At 39.4% G+C, this 17,993-nt stretch overlaps 1 pseudogene across 1 annotated transcript in view; it reads left to right on the forward strand.

Moving 5' to 3' along the window:
* The window catches only part of LOC148855515 (protein argonaute 1B-like), a 27,863-nt pseudogene continuing 9,870 nt past the window's right edge, over window positions 1-17,993 (forward strand). Inside the window, exons 1-9 of the transcript XR_016112922.1 lie at window positions 1-27; window positions 509-1,242; window positions 1,331-1,542; window positions 1,700-1,840; window positions 1,935-2,065; window positions 2,843-2,952; window positions 3,279-3,385; window positions 3,551-3,689; window positions 3,773-3,889. The product of XR_016112922.1 is annotated as a protein argonaute 1B-like (transcript). The remainder of the gene's footprint in view (window positions 28-508; window positions 1,243-1,330; window positions 1,543-1,699; window positions 1,841-1,934; window positions 2,066-2,842; window positions 2,953-3,278; window positions 3,386-3,550; window positions 3,690-3,772; window positions 3,890-17,993) is intronic.

Genomic DNA, 17,993 nt, shown 5'->3' on the forward strand with positions numbered 1-17,993 from the left:
ACTCTTTCTCAGTTGCGAGTCCATAGAGTAAGTAAATATGCATTTTCTCAGTTGTTTTGATGCCTTGTTGTTTCCACTGATTCTAATTTAAAATCTTATTATTATGGATATGGAATGCTTAATTTATCTTTTTTTATGTGTTATTTTTGTGCAGACTATTTGTTTGTCCTGCTGGATTTCTTGTACACTTATTTTTACTATTGCATTTTTCAGTTTTATATGATTGAATTTTTCTGTGGTTTTTCCTGTTTCATCTTTTTGATGCTTTGTCTAAGGGTTTTACTTTTGTTATGTGCTTGGGGAATCTCATCTTTCCTGTGCATAAATGTGTTGTTTTCAGTAAAATTGGGTTTTTGTTGTCTCAATACGAAAGTTTATTGCACTGAATTATTTATGGTTTCGGTTGTAAGCATGCTTCTCCATTTTGGGGCTTATGTTTATTTTGAATTATGCATTTTTACTTGTTTCTTTGGTTATAGTCTATTTTTTTCTTCATGTTCCTGTGCAGTCATCATCATGGCGAGGAACAAGGGTGATGGGCATCCTACTTCAGGGTCACGTGGAGCTACTGGAGGCATAGGGTTCCAACGCTCAGTGGAGACAGCCTCATCATCACAACCTGCAGGCAGAGGATTTCAAGGGAGAAGGGGTCGGGCCCGTCAGGGTCCATTGGGCCAAGGTGGTCATCGGGGACGAGGTGGTGGGCAGGGATATCATCAGAGGCATGGTAGATACCGATCACGTGGTGAGGTTGCCTCTCAGCAATTTGATGAATTTATCCCTCAGCCTCCAATTATTGGATCTCAGTCACAGACAGGCCTGCTGGCTCAACATTCAGGTATTGCTATGGCTGAATCTAAAAGGAGACAGATGGGTGATGCCAGTGCTGGTGGCCATGGTGGAGGCCCTTCTTCTGCAACTATTTCCAATTCGGAAACTCCTGATCTGCACCAAGCAACCCTGGCTTGCATCCAGCCAAAACCTTCTGCAGAACTTGCAGGATCCTCATCACACGCTGCTTCTTCATCTCAGTTGCCCTTGTTGCAAATGGAACAGGAAATTCAGAAGTTGTCGGTCCAATCAGAAGGAGCATCTACTCAAGCACTTGTGGACCCTGTTCCATCAGGTGAATCTGTGAGGTTCCCACTGCGCCCTGGCAAGGGTAAATTAGGGATGAAGTGCATGGTGAAGGCAAATCATTTCTTAGTACAGCTATCTGTTAAAGACCTTCATCAATATCGTGTGAGCTCAATATTCCTTATTAAATCTTCTAGTGTCTTGATTTGGTGATATCTGAATTAAATATTAATATGAAAATGGTTTTGATTAGGTTTCGTTGAAGCCTGAGATTACTTCTGTGAGTCTTAACCAAGCTGTGATGAAAGAGTTGGTGAAACTATATGAACATTCCCATTTGGGAGGCTTGATGCCTGCTTTTGACGGTCAACATAGTCTTTATACAGCCGGTCCACTTCCATTTACTTCAAAAGAGTTTGAGATCATACTGAGAAATGAGGATGATGAAAGTGGAGGAGGTTCCAGGTCCTTGCATAAAGCACTTTCATATTGTTGTTACTCTGCTCTGCTGTGTACAAATTGGTTTTTGCTTTTGTTCTGATTGTCTGTCATGTAGGAGTATGTGTATGTTTTTACCTTCTATATCTCATGATTCTCATCATGTTGCATTTCTTGTATACAGGCGAGAAAGGAAATTTAAGGTTCTGATTAACTTTGCTGCATGTGTTGATGTGCATCATTTAATAAAAGGGAAGCATGGTAATGTGTCTCAAGTGGTTCTTCAGGCACTATATGTTGTTCTGCGCCAGACACCTATGAACAAGTAATCTCTGTTATTTCTATGATGTGTCCTCCATCTTTTTAGAGCATTATCATGTTCTCTACATTGAGAAAATGTTATCTATTACTGATTGTAGGTATACTCCCTTGAGGTGATCATTTTATTCTGATGAATTAGGAAGACAAGAAATTGATAATGGTTTGGAAGCTTGGTGTGGTTTCTACCAGAGTTTAAGATCAACTGAGATGGGGTTATCACTAAATATTGGTATGTGCATATATTACCATCCATATGTGGCTTTTTTCTTACCTGCATCCATACATATACATATTTACATACATACATCATATTGTTATCATCCAAGCCTTGTTCCAACCATATGGGGTCGGCTACATGAATCTTGTTTCACCATTCCATTCTGTTCAGTGCCATATGCATTGTTAAATTATGAGTGATTAAATCATTTCTTACTGTTTTGAGCCTTCAACCCATGTTTGTTCTAGTCTGCCTGTAGCTTTTCTATCCCCTTCAACTTGTAACAAATCACTTCTTATAGTTGCAGTAGATGGTCCACTGTACACGAGTTCAAGCCTTTTAGTATACTTTCTCTCCATAAACCTAATTTTGCATTTAATCCTTCATTATTTTCATCAATTAGTACCCTGTTATCAGAAAACAACAGGCACCAAGGGACCTCTTTCTGAATATGTTTAGTCAGTTCACCCATGACAACTGCAAACAAATAAGGACTAATCCAACCATTATCACATTAATAAATGTGCTTCTCATGGATATTACATCCATATATATTGTGAACTATTTTCTAGTATTTTTTGACCAATTTTTCTTAGCTATTTTGTATTGTGCTTGGCCTATTTCTGGGGTTCTTGGATTATATTGACATGTTTTGATGTAAAGAAAACCAAACTTATGAGATCAACTGGCCCATATAGGTGATCATTTTCTTGTTTTTCCTTGGAATGGTGACACTTCATTATAAATCAAGTAATTTTGTCTTTTCTGAGAGGATTCTTTCTGTCACAGACATGTCAGGTTCTGTTTTTGTCAAGGATTTGCCTGTTTGTGATTTTGTGCATCAGACATTGAACAAGAATCCCTCAACTAGACCGTTATCTGATGCTGACCGTCTGAAGGTATTTTTGCTTTGGTTTACAGCTGTTGTTATGATAATTAACCTCCTTGCTTAAAGCGAATTGGCATTTTTCTCATCCCCTCTTTGGTTTTTACCTTCATCGATTCCTAGTGAACTCTGGTGGTAGCAGTATTTCAAGTTTTTGAAACACTTATTTTTTTCTTTTTCATTGCTTAATAAATTTTGGTGTATGTTTTCTGTTTCCATATTTTGGTCAATTTGATGTTGCATTTTTATTGTATTTTCGTTTTTTTTTGTTTTCTTGTTAGTGATAAAAAATTGCATTTATCACTTGTATTAATCAGTGCCTTGTGGAGTAATTCACAGATCAAGAAGGCTCTTATAGGTTTGAAAATTGAAGTTACACATAGAGGGAACATTCGCAGGAGATATCGCATATCTGGTATAACATCAGAGTCCACTATAGAACTTAGGTAAGAAATTATTTTCCAAAGTTATTTTTACACCATGGTTGCTACTGGTTAACCTTTCCATTCTATCGGTTACTCTATATTCTATCTGAAATGCATTTTATATGTTATTAATTCATTTTCTTTCTTACTTTTTCTTTCTTTCGGTTGGTAACTATTTGTCAATAGTTTCCCATTTGGCGACACTGGCCCCCCTAAATATGTTGTTCAGTATTTCAAAGAGACCTACAATGTGATCCTTGAACATACTTCACTTCCTTGTTTGCAAGTGGGGAGTAATGAGAAGCCAATTTATCTGCCAATGGAGGTCAGCATATTCAACATACTTTTTTTTTTACCTTCTGTTCTGCTGGGTGAATTACCTGCTAATCTTTCTTCAAATGCATTCAGGTTTGCAAGATTGTTCGTGGGCAGAATTATAAAAAGAATTTGAATGATAACCAAATTTCCAATATGGTAGGGTTCAACTGCAAAAGTCCCATTGATCGAGAGGAAGATATTTTGAAGGTGATGTATCAGCACTTCTAAAGTATTTCTTCATTTCCTTTCATGCCCCAAATAACTGTTGCTTAAGGAGGGTTTCTGTTTGCTTGTAGTGATGGTGAAACCCATGAAACCTTTTTTTATTCAATTCAACTTTTATCCCTGACCCTGAAACAAACCTTGGAATTGATGGAGCTGGTTGCTTAGTCAGGGATCATTTTACTTTAGTTTTTTGAATGAAATATTGAACAAAGTTTGGTGTGGATTGGTCCAGGCTTCTTGTCTTCACCTCTAGACTATATATATATATATATATATATATATATATTTTCTGTGGATAAATGCTAGGAAACAAGTCAACCTGAAATAAGATCCGTCCATACTGTACCATTTGACCCTTGATCTCTGATCTTTGTTTGTATTTTAGACTAAGAGACCCTGCATGCCAAAAAATCAGCCTGATCGTATGATATAATTATAGTTTTTTCCTTTTATATTTGGATGGTCCATAGAGCTTCTAGAATGCTGACAGAAATATTTTAAAGATCAAATGGGTGAAAATGTTCTAATAGTGCTAGGTTTTGGGCATAAGGAATTTATTAGGTAGGATCCATCCATTGTTGTTTCTAAAATCACAATGCAAAAACAACAAGTGAACAACTAAAATACATGTTCATTGGCATTCTGGGACGACTGTTGGATTGGCCCGAAATGGAAATCTACACTATGATCTAAAATGCAGTTGTCCACGTCAAACTCCTCGTTATTGCTTCCCAACCCTTCTAGAATTTTGTGTGTGTGTGTTTTTAATTTTTTAAAATACAAAACTAAATATGGGGATTTTTAAGATCACCTACAACCAATTCAGTTGAGAAACTGAATGTAACATGGGCATCACCAGCCCATGCATTGCAGAGGTCTCTTCTTGTTTATACTATATTTGAGAATCTTGACAATTGGAATAAAACAATCTGTATCTCGTTAGCTGTATCTTATCTTATTTAAAGTAATAGTCTTCCTTGTATTATCTGGGACTGTAAAAAATATTGACGGTTTACTTTTAGATGATTGAATATTGGGTTTCTTTTGTGCAAATAAGTTGGGATAGTTCTAGAATGATGAATGGTTTCTACTACTGTACTGTTGACAGCAATAAAAGAAGATGATTGATGAATGTTCCATAGACAGCAATAAAAGAAGAGTAAAAGAAAGATAAAGTGTAGAAGAAGGGTCGGGTTGAGAGAATCAGAAGGAAGAAGAAGAGTAGAAGGGTTTTCCAGTCAAAGAGTTCGAACTGGACTCCCCTAACTGTCAACCCTTAATTTTATTTCATAGCTTAAAGTGAAATTTCAAGATTGCCCCTGTGAAATATTTCAAGGATCCTAGGTCTTTCTGATATGAGTGTGCTTTTATTTTGTGGATTGGAAGCTCTCCTAATGCGGGATAACACCTCAAAGAGTGACGGAAAGTCACTACTACCTAGAATTTGAGCCTGTACTGGTTCAAACTCAGTTTTCAACCCAGATAAGAATTGAGCAACATCTAAATGTTTCCTCTGTACTTGTTGTACCTTCAAGTCAGTGGGTAGGGGCTGATATACATTCAGTTCATTCCTCAGACTTTTCAAGGCCGAATAATATTCTTCTACAGTTTGATCACCTTGTTGGAGGGTAAAATATTCCTGATATAATTGACAGATTCTCGTCACGTTGTCCAGTCTAGAGTATATCTGTTTTGCACGATCCCAAATGTCTTTAGCCGTATCTAGGAACATAAGATTAATACTTAGGTGATTCTCCATAATATTCAATAATGATATCATAATCTGGGAATTTTCTTGTACCCACTCATTGTACCCTTCAGATCCACTCTTAGGTTGTCCCTCCTTAATATACTTCAGTTTTCCTCTCCCAATAGATGAAACTTCCACTGATTTCGCCCATGGTAGATAAGTGGTACCATGAAGCTTGATTGTAGTCAATTGGTAATTTAAAAAATCTTGCTGTAACGCTAGAACTGATTTAAGTCCACTATTTGATGAAGCCATCAGGCCAAAGAGATCAAAAGGGAAAAAAGAGAACACTGTTCACTTCTCCAGTTGCTTGATTAATATGCTACTGCTAACAACTACTCAAGAAAGCTCTTGTAAAAAAGCAAAGATGGAATTCTACTGTACCCAATTTTCAACACTAAAAACCAATAAAAAAAACACCACCTACCTTAATCACTAGTACAACCTCATAGCCACACGATCAGGCTACTGTTACACCACATCATACCACTTGATCACCACAATTGATAGAGAACTGGACACCTCCTACACCAAAAAGACACCCCATTTCTGGCTGCAGATTAGAGGGAGTCTAGGAAACCACCGAAAAACTGTCAATGACTGAAATATGAGACATGGAAACCTACTAAACCCCAAAACGACCAGTCCTTTTTGATCTGAAGTCTTCATTCGAAGTAGAGAGGGAGTGCTCTCAATGGAAAGGTTTCTTGTGACGTCAAAAGCAGTCCAGGTTGATTAAAGGTGCTCTGGTACCATGTAATCTTCCATAGACACAATAAGAGAAGAGGAAAAATAAAGATAAAGTGAAGAAGGGTATGGCTGAGAGAAGAAGAGAAGAAGAGAACACGAGAACACGAGAACAAGAGAACAAGAGAACAAGAGAAGGGTTTTCCAATAAGAGAGTTCGAATTGGACTCCCCTAACTGTCGACCCTTATACTTTATTTCATAACTTAAAGTGAAATTACAATATTATTTAAGTCCCAGTAAGAGAAAGAATAAGCATCCTAATAAATATAAATGGGAAGACAATTATACCCCTGCCAACTAGACTGTTACTTTAACACTACCCCTCAAGCTGGAGCATATATATCATAGAGCTCTAACTTGTTACAAATATGGCATGTTCTAGTTCAACTCAAGCTCTTAGTGAAGAGATCTGCTAGTTGGTTTTAATTTGACGTATGGTGTAACTATATCGCAACCTATTGCCTTCTCTCTCATGAAATGACAGTCAACTTCTATATGCTTTGTCCTCTCATGGAAAAATGGATTGAAGGCAATATGTTTTGTAGCTTGATTATCACAAAATAGCTTTATAGGTTAGCTATAGGAATGTGTATCTCCTGAAGGAGACGCTTTAACCAAATCAACTCACAAGTAGCGTGTGCCATTGCTCTGTACTCAGTTTCAGCACTACTTTTAGCAAGCACACTTCTGAGATTCTGATCTAGTTGCAGTAGTTGATCAAAGAATTGATTTGATTCAAGAGACAACCAATTAGTAATAGCGCTGAAAAGAGGAGGGAGGAGAGAAAGAAGTTGTATTTTGGGAAGCAAAACTGAATGGGCCATATATCCCATTCTATTCATTATAAGAGAGCCTTTACAATAAAAGTTAAAAAGATTGATCTACCCATAGTGGTTGACAGCAATGAGAAGCATAAAAATTATAATAAATGACAAAGCTTATCAAGAGCCCAATCCATATACAGGAGTAATAAAAGAACAGAAACAGTCCATATTCTAGCACTCCCCCTCAAGCCGAGCATATAAACTAATCATTCCTAGCTTGACAGCCTTGCCTACATAATAATCAAGCTTTACCTTGTTGACTTCATTTGAACAATTTACCTAGCTATCCATCTAGGCATCTATACCAACGCAGGGAAGACAAACTTGCCCTATAACTACAGGCTCTTTGATAAAGTGCCTACTAAATTCTCTGTGTTTGGTTATGTATGCTGAACCAGATTATGAGTTGTAGATTGACAGAAATAAAAGAGAAAAGAAGGAGAAGAGAAGGAAGAGAGAGGGAAGAAGAAGAAGAAGAAAATGTTCTGTATTATCTGTAAGGTTGGTGGCGTCCTAAGTTAATATTTATACTTAGGGTGACAGCTTATAACAAATATCATAGAAAAAACCAAAAATGCCCTTACAGTGCTGCTATATGTTACAGCACTCCCCCTCAAGTTGGAGCATACATGTCAATCATGCCCAACTTGTCACACAATTCATTATGTTGCAAATAGTAAAGACCCTTTGTCAGGACATCAGCTAATTGTTCCTTGGAGCTGATTTAAGGAGTACAAACTTCCCCCTTTTCATGTTTTTCCCTTATGAAATGCTTATCGACTTCAATATGCTTGGTCTTGTCATGAAGAACTGGATTGGCTGCAATATTAATGGCAGCCTTGTTGTCATAGTAGAGAGACATCGGTCCATCAACAGAGAAGCCCAACTCTCCAATCAAATTCTTTAGCCATAGTACTTCAAAAACTCCATGTGCCATGGTCCTATTCTCAACCTCAGCACTAGATCTGGCCACTGCACTTTGTTTTTGCTTTTCCAAGTGACCAAGTTTCCACCAACAAAGGTACAATATCCGCTAGTTGATTTTCTATCGTCAACTGCTCTAGCCCAATCTGCATATATGTAGACTTCCACTTGCATATGACCGTGTTTCTTGAAAAGTATCCTAGTTCCTAGATATTTCTTTAGATATCTGAGTACTCTCTCAGCTGTCTCTAAATGGGAGGATGTTGATACATGCATAAATTGACTAAGAACACTAACAACATAGGCTATATCTGGCCGAGTCATTGATAGGTAGAGAAGTGTTCCTACCAACCTTTGAAACTTCTTGACATTTGTCACTGGTTCTATAGGCTTTTCTGTCAACTTTCTAGTGTCCTACAAGAGATCTAGGACATACTTCCTTTGGGAAATGAAGATGCCATTTTTTGAGCCAACAACCTCAATACCAAGGAAATAACGTAGTTGTCCCAGATCTTTTACCTTAAACTGCATAGCAAGGGATTTTTTAACCTTTTGAATCTTAGAGTCCTAATTTCCAGTAATCACAATGGCATCAACGTAGACAATCAATACCACAACATTCTTCTGGATTCTTTTGACAAACAGGGTATGGTCATATTGGCATTGTTTGAACCCAATTTGCTGAAGAGCCAAGTGAAATTTGTTGAATCAGGCTCTTAGGGATTGTTTCAAACCATATAAAGATTTTTTTAGTTTGCAAACTTTCCCTTCACACCCTTGTACTATAAACCCAGGAGGTTGAATCATGTAAACTTCTTTTTCCAGATCTCCATTCAATAACGCATTTTTTATGTCCAGTTAGTGGAGTTCCCAATCAAAGTTAACAACCAAGGATAGTATAATCCGAATAGTGTTTATTTTAGCAATTGGGGCAAATGTTTCTGCATAATCGACCCCATATACCTGTGTATACCCTTTTGCAACCAACCTGGCCTTATATCTCTCAACCGACCCATCTGCTCTGTGCTTTACTGTCAACACCCATTTGCACCTCATTGTCTCCTTGCCTTTAGGAAGATTCACCAACTCTTAGGTGTTGTTTTTGTGTAGAGAACCAATTTCTTCCTTCATTGCCTCAGTCCATTCAGGTATAGATAGGGCCTTTGCAACGCTTTTCGGAATGGAGAGTTGGAGACACAATCAATGAGGGGGTAATGTTTTCATAGGACAGGAACTAGGCAATAGGATGCTTAGTAGTACATGATCTAACTCCTTTCCTATGAGCAATCGGGACATCAAGATCATTAGTAGAATCATCAATAGCAATAGGTTCAGTAATGTCAAAAGGAACAAGGGTACCTGGATTTTCCTTCAAGGAGTTAGACGGTGTTGGATGTGTAGTCTCAAGCTGCTCCACAGCCTTTGAATTCAGCTGTCCCTTACGGCGCCTCAAGAAGACATGGAATGGAGAGGAGTCAGGAATAAAGGGAAGAGAAATTTGAGGAGCTTGCCTCTCCTCCTTCACACTATTCTCCCCCTGAGGAGAGGCTTGGAAGAAGGATTCAAATTCAAAAAGGTACACATCCATCGATACAAAGTATATATGAGTGACAGTATCGAAGCATTTGTATCCCTTTTGGGAAGAAGGATAACCCAAGAAAACACACAAAACAGATTTAGGATTAAATTTACCCTGGTTTGGAGATAGATCATGAACAAAAAACTTACAACCAAACACATGCAGGGGAATAGAGAATAAAGGGGATTGAGGGGAAAGAAGTTGATGTGGGGCCTTGTATTGCAAGAGGCATGATGGCATACGATTGATAGCATAAGCTGTGGCCATTACAACATCAACCCAAAAACGTTTTGGAACTTGCATGTGAAGCATCATACTGTGGGCAGCTTCAAGAAGATGTCTATTCTTCCTTTTGGCAACACCATTCCGTTGTGGTGTTTTGGCATACAAGCTTCTATGAAGAGATCCATGAGAGGAGAAAAATTCAGCTAAGTCATGATGGAAATATTCCTTCGCATTATCCGATTGGAAAATTCGAACTTCAACATGAAATTAAGTGAAAACCATGCGGTGGAAGTCTTCCACAATCTTGGGTGCTTCTTCTCTAGAATGCATAAGATATATCCAAGTGTATCTCGAATAATCATCAATGAAGCTGATAAAATACTTGTATCCACTCTCAGTAGGTATATTTACAAGGCCCTAAACATAAAAAAAAAAAAAAAGAAAAAAAAAAGAAAAAAAAAAAAACATAGAAAGGCAAAGTAGATTTTTTATTATTTGATGTAAAAGTTGTTCTACAATGCTTACTCAGTTGACACGTTTGACAATGTAAACTAGTGATAGACACAGACGTGGACAAGTCAGGGAACATAACTTTCAAAGACTCAAAGGATAAATGACCAAGGCGATTATGCCACAACCACAACCGACTTTTTGTAGACTGACTCATAAGACTTATAGGAGCTGATGCCATAGGACTAGCTTTATTCTCCAAAATGTATAGGTCGTCAACCATATCTCTTTTACCAATCGTCATCCCCGAGGTTAAATCCTAGAAAACACAAGAATAAGGAAAAAAGGTTACACAACAGTTTAAGGATTAAGTAATACTGCTTATTGATGATAAATTTATAGGAAGTTTGGGAACATGAAGGGTATGGGGTAAAACAAGGCCATCAGGAAGGGATACAGATCCCTAACCAGCAATAGTGGATAGAGACCCATCAGCAAGTCTCACTTTATCCCTTCTAGAGAGAAGAGTATAGGTTTGAAATAAATTTGACTTACTAGTCATATGGTTCAATGCCCTTGAGTCAATGATCTAAGGTGACTTGGGAGCAAAGGTACACACATGAAATGTAGAAACACCTTTTCCTGATGTAGAAGCAAATGAAGTGGAGGGGGTAGGAACCGACCTATCCATCTGCTTGAGAGTCCTACCATACAGTTCCAAATTGTTAGGTTGAAGGTTTTGTATGTATTGATGGTTCGGCTGATAAGAGTTCTTATTAGCCTGTATTTGAGTTTAAGTTGTTATGTACTGGGCCTGTGTTAATGGGCCCAAGTCTGTTTAGTGCTTTAAGTTGTCTGGTGTCCCATCACTAATCAGGGGCATCCCAATCATTTCATGTAACATTATATTGTACTTTAATATAAATAATAGTACTGTCGAGTGGGTTAGTTCAGTTCGACATTCACAGCATCTCTTGGTCTTCTCCTCTCTTCTACTGCTTAAGCTACATCACTTTAGCTTTCATGGTATCAGAGCATTAAGCACCTTCCGTGAAACCCTAGGGTTGTAGGAGAACAAAACAAGGTTCGAACCTAGGCTTTCCCTTGGTTGTAGGGCGCAAGGGAAGTAAGACCCAGACGCTGATGTCCTACTAGATTGTTTCTAGTAGATAGTAGCTATTCGGCTACTAAGAGAGGTTTGTATAGGATAGACCTAGTTGAGGACTGATTTCAACAGTCCTAGCAGTAGCCGTAAGGGGGAGAACTCTCTCTACAGTTGCAGTACTCGAAGCTCAAGTGAAGTCTGCATAGCATAGTTGGGAGAACTCTCTTTACAGTTGCAGTACTCGAAACTCAAGTGAATTCCGCATAGCACAGTGGTGGAGAGCCCTTAGTTTCAGGTCGGTTACCAGTCCAGAACCCCTCATTTGTTGCTGTAACTGAACTGCTTCGGAACTGTGACAGTCTCGACAAGTCTGAAACAGTGTTGCGAGCTGTTAGAACCTTCTTCAACTCTGCAACTAGTCTCTCTTTCAGCACTGTGATCATTTCGGCTAGTCTTAAACAGTGCCATCTACACAGAGGCTGCAGTCAAGATGTCTTCAGTATTCGGAGAGGTTTCTTTTAGGGACAACAGACCTGCTGCAAGGTATTCAAATCTGGAAAACCCTAATCTGCACAGCTTGCAGATTACAAGTGTGCTACTGGATGAGTACAACTTCAGGGAGTGGTCCGTTCCTGTAATGCTTTTTATTACTTCTCGTGATCTCATAGGCTACTTAGATGGGAACAAGAAGGAACCTGAGGTTGGCAGTGCAGAGTATGATGTGTGGCGCAAGGAGAATGCCACAGTTATGTCATGGTTGCTTGCCTCTATGACTCCTCGGGTTGCCAGGACTGTTCATCACTTTCCTACAGCAGCTAAGATTTGGAAAAAGGTATCTAAGACCTATGGACATAAGAAAAACAATGCTAGAATCTACAGATTGAATCAAGACATTGCGGCCTTAAGGCAATGGGATATGACAGTTGCAACATACTTTGCAACTCTGGAAGGCCTTTGGGAAGAACTTGACCATCACTTGATATTGGACTGGGAAAATGCTAGGGACAAGGAGAGACATGATAAGTAGATTGAAGAGAGCAAAGCCTTTAAGTTCTTGGCTGGCCTGGACCCAGTGTATGAGGGTATAAGGTCACAAATTCTAGGGAGATGAATTGCCCGAGTTACACCATGTTTATTATCTGGTGAGGAATGAAGAATTCAGGAGAAAGGAGATGCAAGTTGACTCTCAGACTCAACCAACTGAACAATTTGGAGAACATTCAGCCCTGGTCTTCACTAAGGGAAACAGACATCCAGACAAGAAGCACCTTAAGTGCACTCATTGTGGTGGTGAGAGACATGTAAAAGAAAAGTGTTGGGTCCTTCACCTGAAGCCAGCTGCATTGAGAAAGGACAAGAAACAATAGAAGGGTCATGCGGCAAGTGGGAATCTTTTCACCAACAACAATGGTGACAACTCACAGAATATACCAACAGTGTCTTCTTCTCCTATGGGGCAGGTTGCTGATTCCTCTGGAGCTGGTGCTTTGGGCTTCACTGCTAGTGAGGTAGAGGTCCTTAGCCGGGCATTAGCCCGTCTAAGCAATAATTCTTTTGCTTCCACCTCTCTTGCCGAATCAGGTATAGTCTCTGCCTTTAGTGCAACTAGTTCTATTGACTCTACTTCTTGGGTTATTGATTCCGGTGCAACTGACCACATGACACATATGTCTTCCTTATTCTCTTCATATCATTTGTTGTCTGGTCAGGATAAGATGAGAGTTACTGACGGGTCTTTCTCTACCATCTCTAGAAAGGGGGTGATTGACCTAAGCAAGGACCTCTCTCTTAAATCAATTCTACATGTTCCCAATCTTACCTCAAATCTTTTGTCTGTTTCAAAACTTACAAAAAATTTGAATTGTAGTATAACCTTTTTTCCTACTCATTGTGTCTTTTAGGACAGATTGACGAGGAGAACGATTGGAAGCGGTCATGAGTATGGAGGCCTCTACTATTTTGATGCAGACATCGGTTCAGCCTTACAAGCATCTGCTGTTAGTAGTCCGGAGTGTGTGGAGTCAATAGCTAGGTTGCATATGTGGCATGCTAGGCTAGGTCATGTGTCTTTCTCTTCATTAGAAATGTTGTTTCTCGAATTGTTTAAGGGCATTTCAAGTCAGAGTTTATTCTGTGAAGTATGTCAAATGTCAAAACAATGTAGAGCTATTTATCGAATTTCCAGTAATGAAATTCGAGCTCCTTTTGATTTAGTTCATTCTGATGTTTGGGGTCCTTCACCCATTGTTTCTATTGATGGCTTCCGTTACTTTATCAGTTTTATTGACCATTATTCTCGATGCACATGGATCTATCTGTTAAAAGGACGGGATGAAGTACCACGGATAACTATAGATTTTTGAAAGATGATTGAAACACAGTTTGATAAGAAGATTAAGCAATTCCGGTTAGATAATGCTACTGAACATTTTGAAAAATCCTTGAACTTATTCATGGAAGATGCTGACATGTTACATCAATCATCCTGTGCTAATGCCCCTCAGCAGAATGGGGTTGCTGAGCACAAGAATAGACATTTATTGGAGACAGCTCGAGCCTTACTATTCCAACACAAAGTTCCCAAGCAATACTGGTCTCAAGCTGTACTTACTGCATCATATCTGATAAATCGGATGCTATCTAAGGTATTGGGTATGAAAACCCCTTTCTCTGTTTTGTGTCCCACTCTTCCAGACTTTCCTCTCCCTCCACGGGTCTTTGGCTGTATATGTTTCATACATGTGAAGGATCCAAAGAAGACCAAACTGGATCCTAAGGCTACGAAGGGAATATTTTTGGGGTACTCTCCTACATAGAAGGGGTACAAGTATTATGATCCTGTTTCCAAGAGAAAGTATGTCACCAGAGATGTGGTCTTTTTTGAGTCTCAACCCTATTTTCAGTCTTCTCAGAATCCTCTTCAGGGGGAGACTAGTGGGATGGAAGAGGATTCTCATTCTCCCTCCTTTTTTATCCCTCTATCTGCCTCAGGCCTTCCATCCTCTTCTGCTACTCCTAGTTGTGGCATTCCAGGTCAACCTAGTGAGGCTCCCACTGTGCTGGTTACTTCTAATGTTGTAGATGTCCCTGAAGGCTCCAGTAGGCAACAGAAAGAGATACTCACATACAACAGAAGGAAAAAGGGCCCTTAGCCTCATGACAGCAACCAATTGGACTCAGATCAATCTGTCTCCGTAAATCAGGGTAATTCTGACTTACATACTTCTGATTTGGATCTTCCTATTGCTCTCTGTAAGCCTATCCGTTCTTGTACCACCCTGCACCCCATTGTTGATTTTGTTTCCTACTCACATTTATCTCCTGCCTATCACTCCTTTGTGTTCGCTCTTTCCTCTGTACGTGTTCCTTCTAGGTACTCAGAGGCAGTGTCTGATCCAAGGTGGAAAGAAGCTATGAATGAAGAAATGAAAGCAATAACTTGGGAATTAGTGGATTTGCCAGAGGGGAAAGGCACTGTTGGGTGCAAGTGAGTGTTTACTGTAAAGCACAGGGAGGACGGGTCCATTGAAAGGTACAAGGCCAGACTTGTGGCAAAGGGGTTTACTCAAAAAGAAGGAATTGACTACAAAGAAACCTTTGCCTCAGTAGCAAAGCTCAACACAATTCGGGTTCTATTGTCACTAGCAACAAATGCTTCCTAAATGGTGATCTTCATGAAGAGGTATTTATGGAACCTTCACCAGGCTATGACTTTGGTAGAAAGGTGTGTAAACTGAGGAAAGCATTATATGGTTTGAAGCAGTCTTCTCGTGCATGGTTTGAGAGGCTTTGTGGGGCCATGAAGAAAGTGGGGTACACTCAGAGCGGTGCAGATCATACATTGTTCATAAGGAGATAGGATAGCAAACTTACGGCACTGATTGTTTATGTGAATGATATGGCAATTACCGGGAATGACTTGGAAGAAATAAAAAGATTGAAGGAGTTTTTAGCTTTAGAATTTGAGATCAAAGACTTGGGCCATTTGAGATATTTTCTTGGGATTGAAGTTGCTAGGTCAAGAGAAGGAATCTACATATGTCAACAAAAGTATGTTTTTAACCTCCTAGAGGAAACAGGCATGATGGGGTGTAGGCCAGCAGATACTCCAATAGAACTGAATCATGGCCTACAAGAATTAGTAAGGGAGGACTATTGTGATAGAGAGAGATACCAAAAATTGGTAGGGAAGCTGATATACTTATCTCTTACTCGGCCAAATATTGCTTATGTTGTACATGTTGTCAGTCAATTCATGCACTCTCCAAAGGTCCCTCATATGAAAGCAGTTGAAAGGATTCTCAGGTACTTGAAGACTTGCCCAGGGAAGGGAATTCTATTCAGGAAAAACAATAGAATTGAAATTGAAGCTTATACTCATGCAGATTGGGCTGATTCTGTTGGAGACAGAAAATCAACTTCAGGATATTGCACATTTGTGGGAGGGAACCTGGTCACATGGCGCAGTAAGAAGCAGAATGTAGTTGCTAGATCAAGTGCGGAAGCAGAATATCGAGCTATGGCTCACGGGGTTGCTGAACTCCTATGGCTCAGGACCCTTCTTAATGAGCTTGGCATTAAAGCTGAGGGTCCTCTCAGACTATATTGTAACAACAAGGCTGCCATCAACATTGCAAATAACCCTGTGCAACATGACAGGACAAAACATATTGAGATTGATCGATATTTTGTTAGAGAGAGAATAGTCTCGGGAGAATTCTGCATTCCTTATACTCCATATGAGATGCAAATTGCAGATGTATTGACTAAAGGGTTGGCTGCAGCAAAGTTCATGGACCTTCTTGGCAAGCTAAACATGATTGACATGCATGCTTAGCTTGAGGGGGAGTGTTAGGTTGAAGGTTTTGTATGTATTGATGGTTCGGTTGATAAGAGTTCTTATTAGCCTGTATTTGAGTTTAAGTTGTTATGTATTGGGCCTGTGTTAATGGGCCTAAGTATGTTTAGTGTTTTAAGTTGTTTGGGTGTCCCATCACTAATCAGGGGCATCCCAGTCATTTCATGTAACACTGTAACTTAATATAAATAATAGTACTGTCGAGTGGGTTAGTTCAGTTCGACATTCACAACATCTCTTGGTCTTCTCTTCTCTTCTACTGCTTTAGCTATAGCACTTCAGCTTTCACAAATGATCTCTGAAGGAGTTAATGATGTCTTCCTTGGGATTAGAAACACTAGGATGCTCTTGGGAAAATCCAGTAGCCAAATTATTTGGATGGTAATCTTGTGCGGCCAGATTTGCAGAAGTAAATTTCTTCTAAGGAGGTTTCTTTGAAGTTTCTTGATTCTTGGTTGCCCACTTGGGCTTCCCCACTAACTCCCAACATGTTTCTCAAGTGTGTTTAGGCTTTTGGCTGTGTGTGCACCACAGTTTGTCCTTGTCCTCACTTTTCCTTGACTCTCCCTTTTTCATTCCGATGTTACCCCCTTTTGCGGCCAGGGCAACAGGTTGCTCCCCCTCAGAAACATTCATTAGATTTTTCCAGCTGTCTTCATATTGGACTAGGGCATTTACTTCCTGAACTGAAGAAAGTTCCTTGCTTCCTAAAATCTGCACACGAAGAGGCTCATAAGCAGGATTCAGCCCATGCAAGAATGCAAATACTTTTTTATGAGAGACAAGTTTTTTGTATGCCAGTATGCCTGTGAATCCTCATCATTCTTCCACTCAATAGTCTGATAATAGTCCAACTCCTTCCAAACGGATGTAAGGGCTGAATGATATGTAGATAGGCTACGGTCCCCCTTGCTTACAAGTAGATGATTCTGCTTGAAGGTGATAAATTTTGGCAAAGTGCCTCTGTTCAGAATAGGTTACCTTGGCTTGTTCCCAAATTTCACAAGCTGTGTCAGCCCATATGAAATTTTTCTTTACATGAGGTAGCATGGAACCTAACAACCATGCTGTTTCCTTGATTCCATCGATCATGTTCAGCAGTCTGGGACTTCGGTTCTTTTATTGTTCCACTTATGTAACCACCCTTCCCCCTAGCTGTGATGTACATTCCCCTATTTAGGTTTCCTTGATGGGAAGTAATGCCAGAGGTTGCTGAATCCTCAGTAGCCATTTTTCTCATACTTTACTGCTGATTTTTTTTCAAAAAGAAATCTGAGATAGAAGGTTTGTACTTCTGTAGTTTGACAAAAAAGGCTCCAAATATAGTTTTACTCGAACTGTATGTCAATAAACCTTAGCTGAATCACTTCAGCTTATAGGAGGAGACAACCAGCCCCTACAACCTCAAAACTGTGACATTCACAGTGGTCATACACTTGATATGAATGTAACAGTACCATACCTGGCTTCCACGACCTACAGTCCATAGAAAACCATTAGGAGAAAACTCCTTACTGCATTCGGCTGCCACCACAGGTGAGGCCTTCACGTCCTCTTCTAATTAAACGAGGGCTGAAGGTTACGCCTAGAAGAAGAACACAATGAGGTCTTCACGTCCTCTT

This window comes from Nelumbo lutea, chromosome 4 (assembly GCF_056320005.1).
Source record: "Nelumbo lutea isolate HS-2025 chromosome 4, American lotus-T2T, whole genome shotgun sequence".
Taxonomy (NCBI): domain Eukaryota; kingdom Viridiplantae; phylum Streptophyta; class Magnoliopsida; order Proteales; family Nelumbonaceae; genus Nelumbo; species Nelumbo lutea.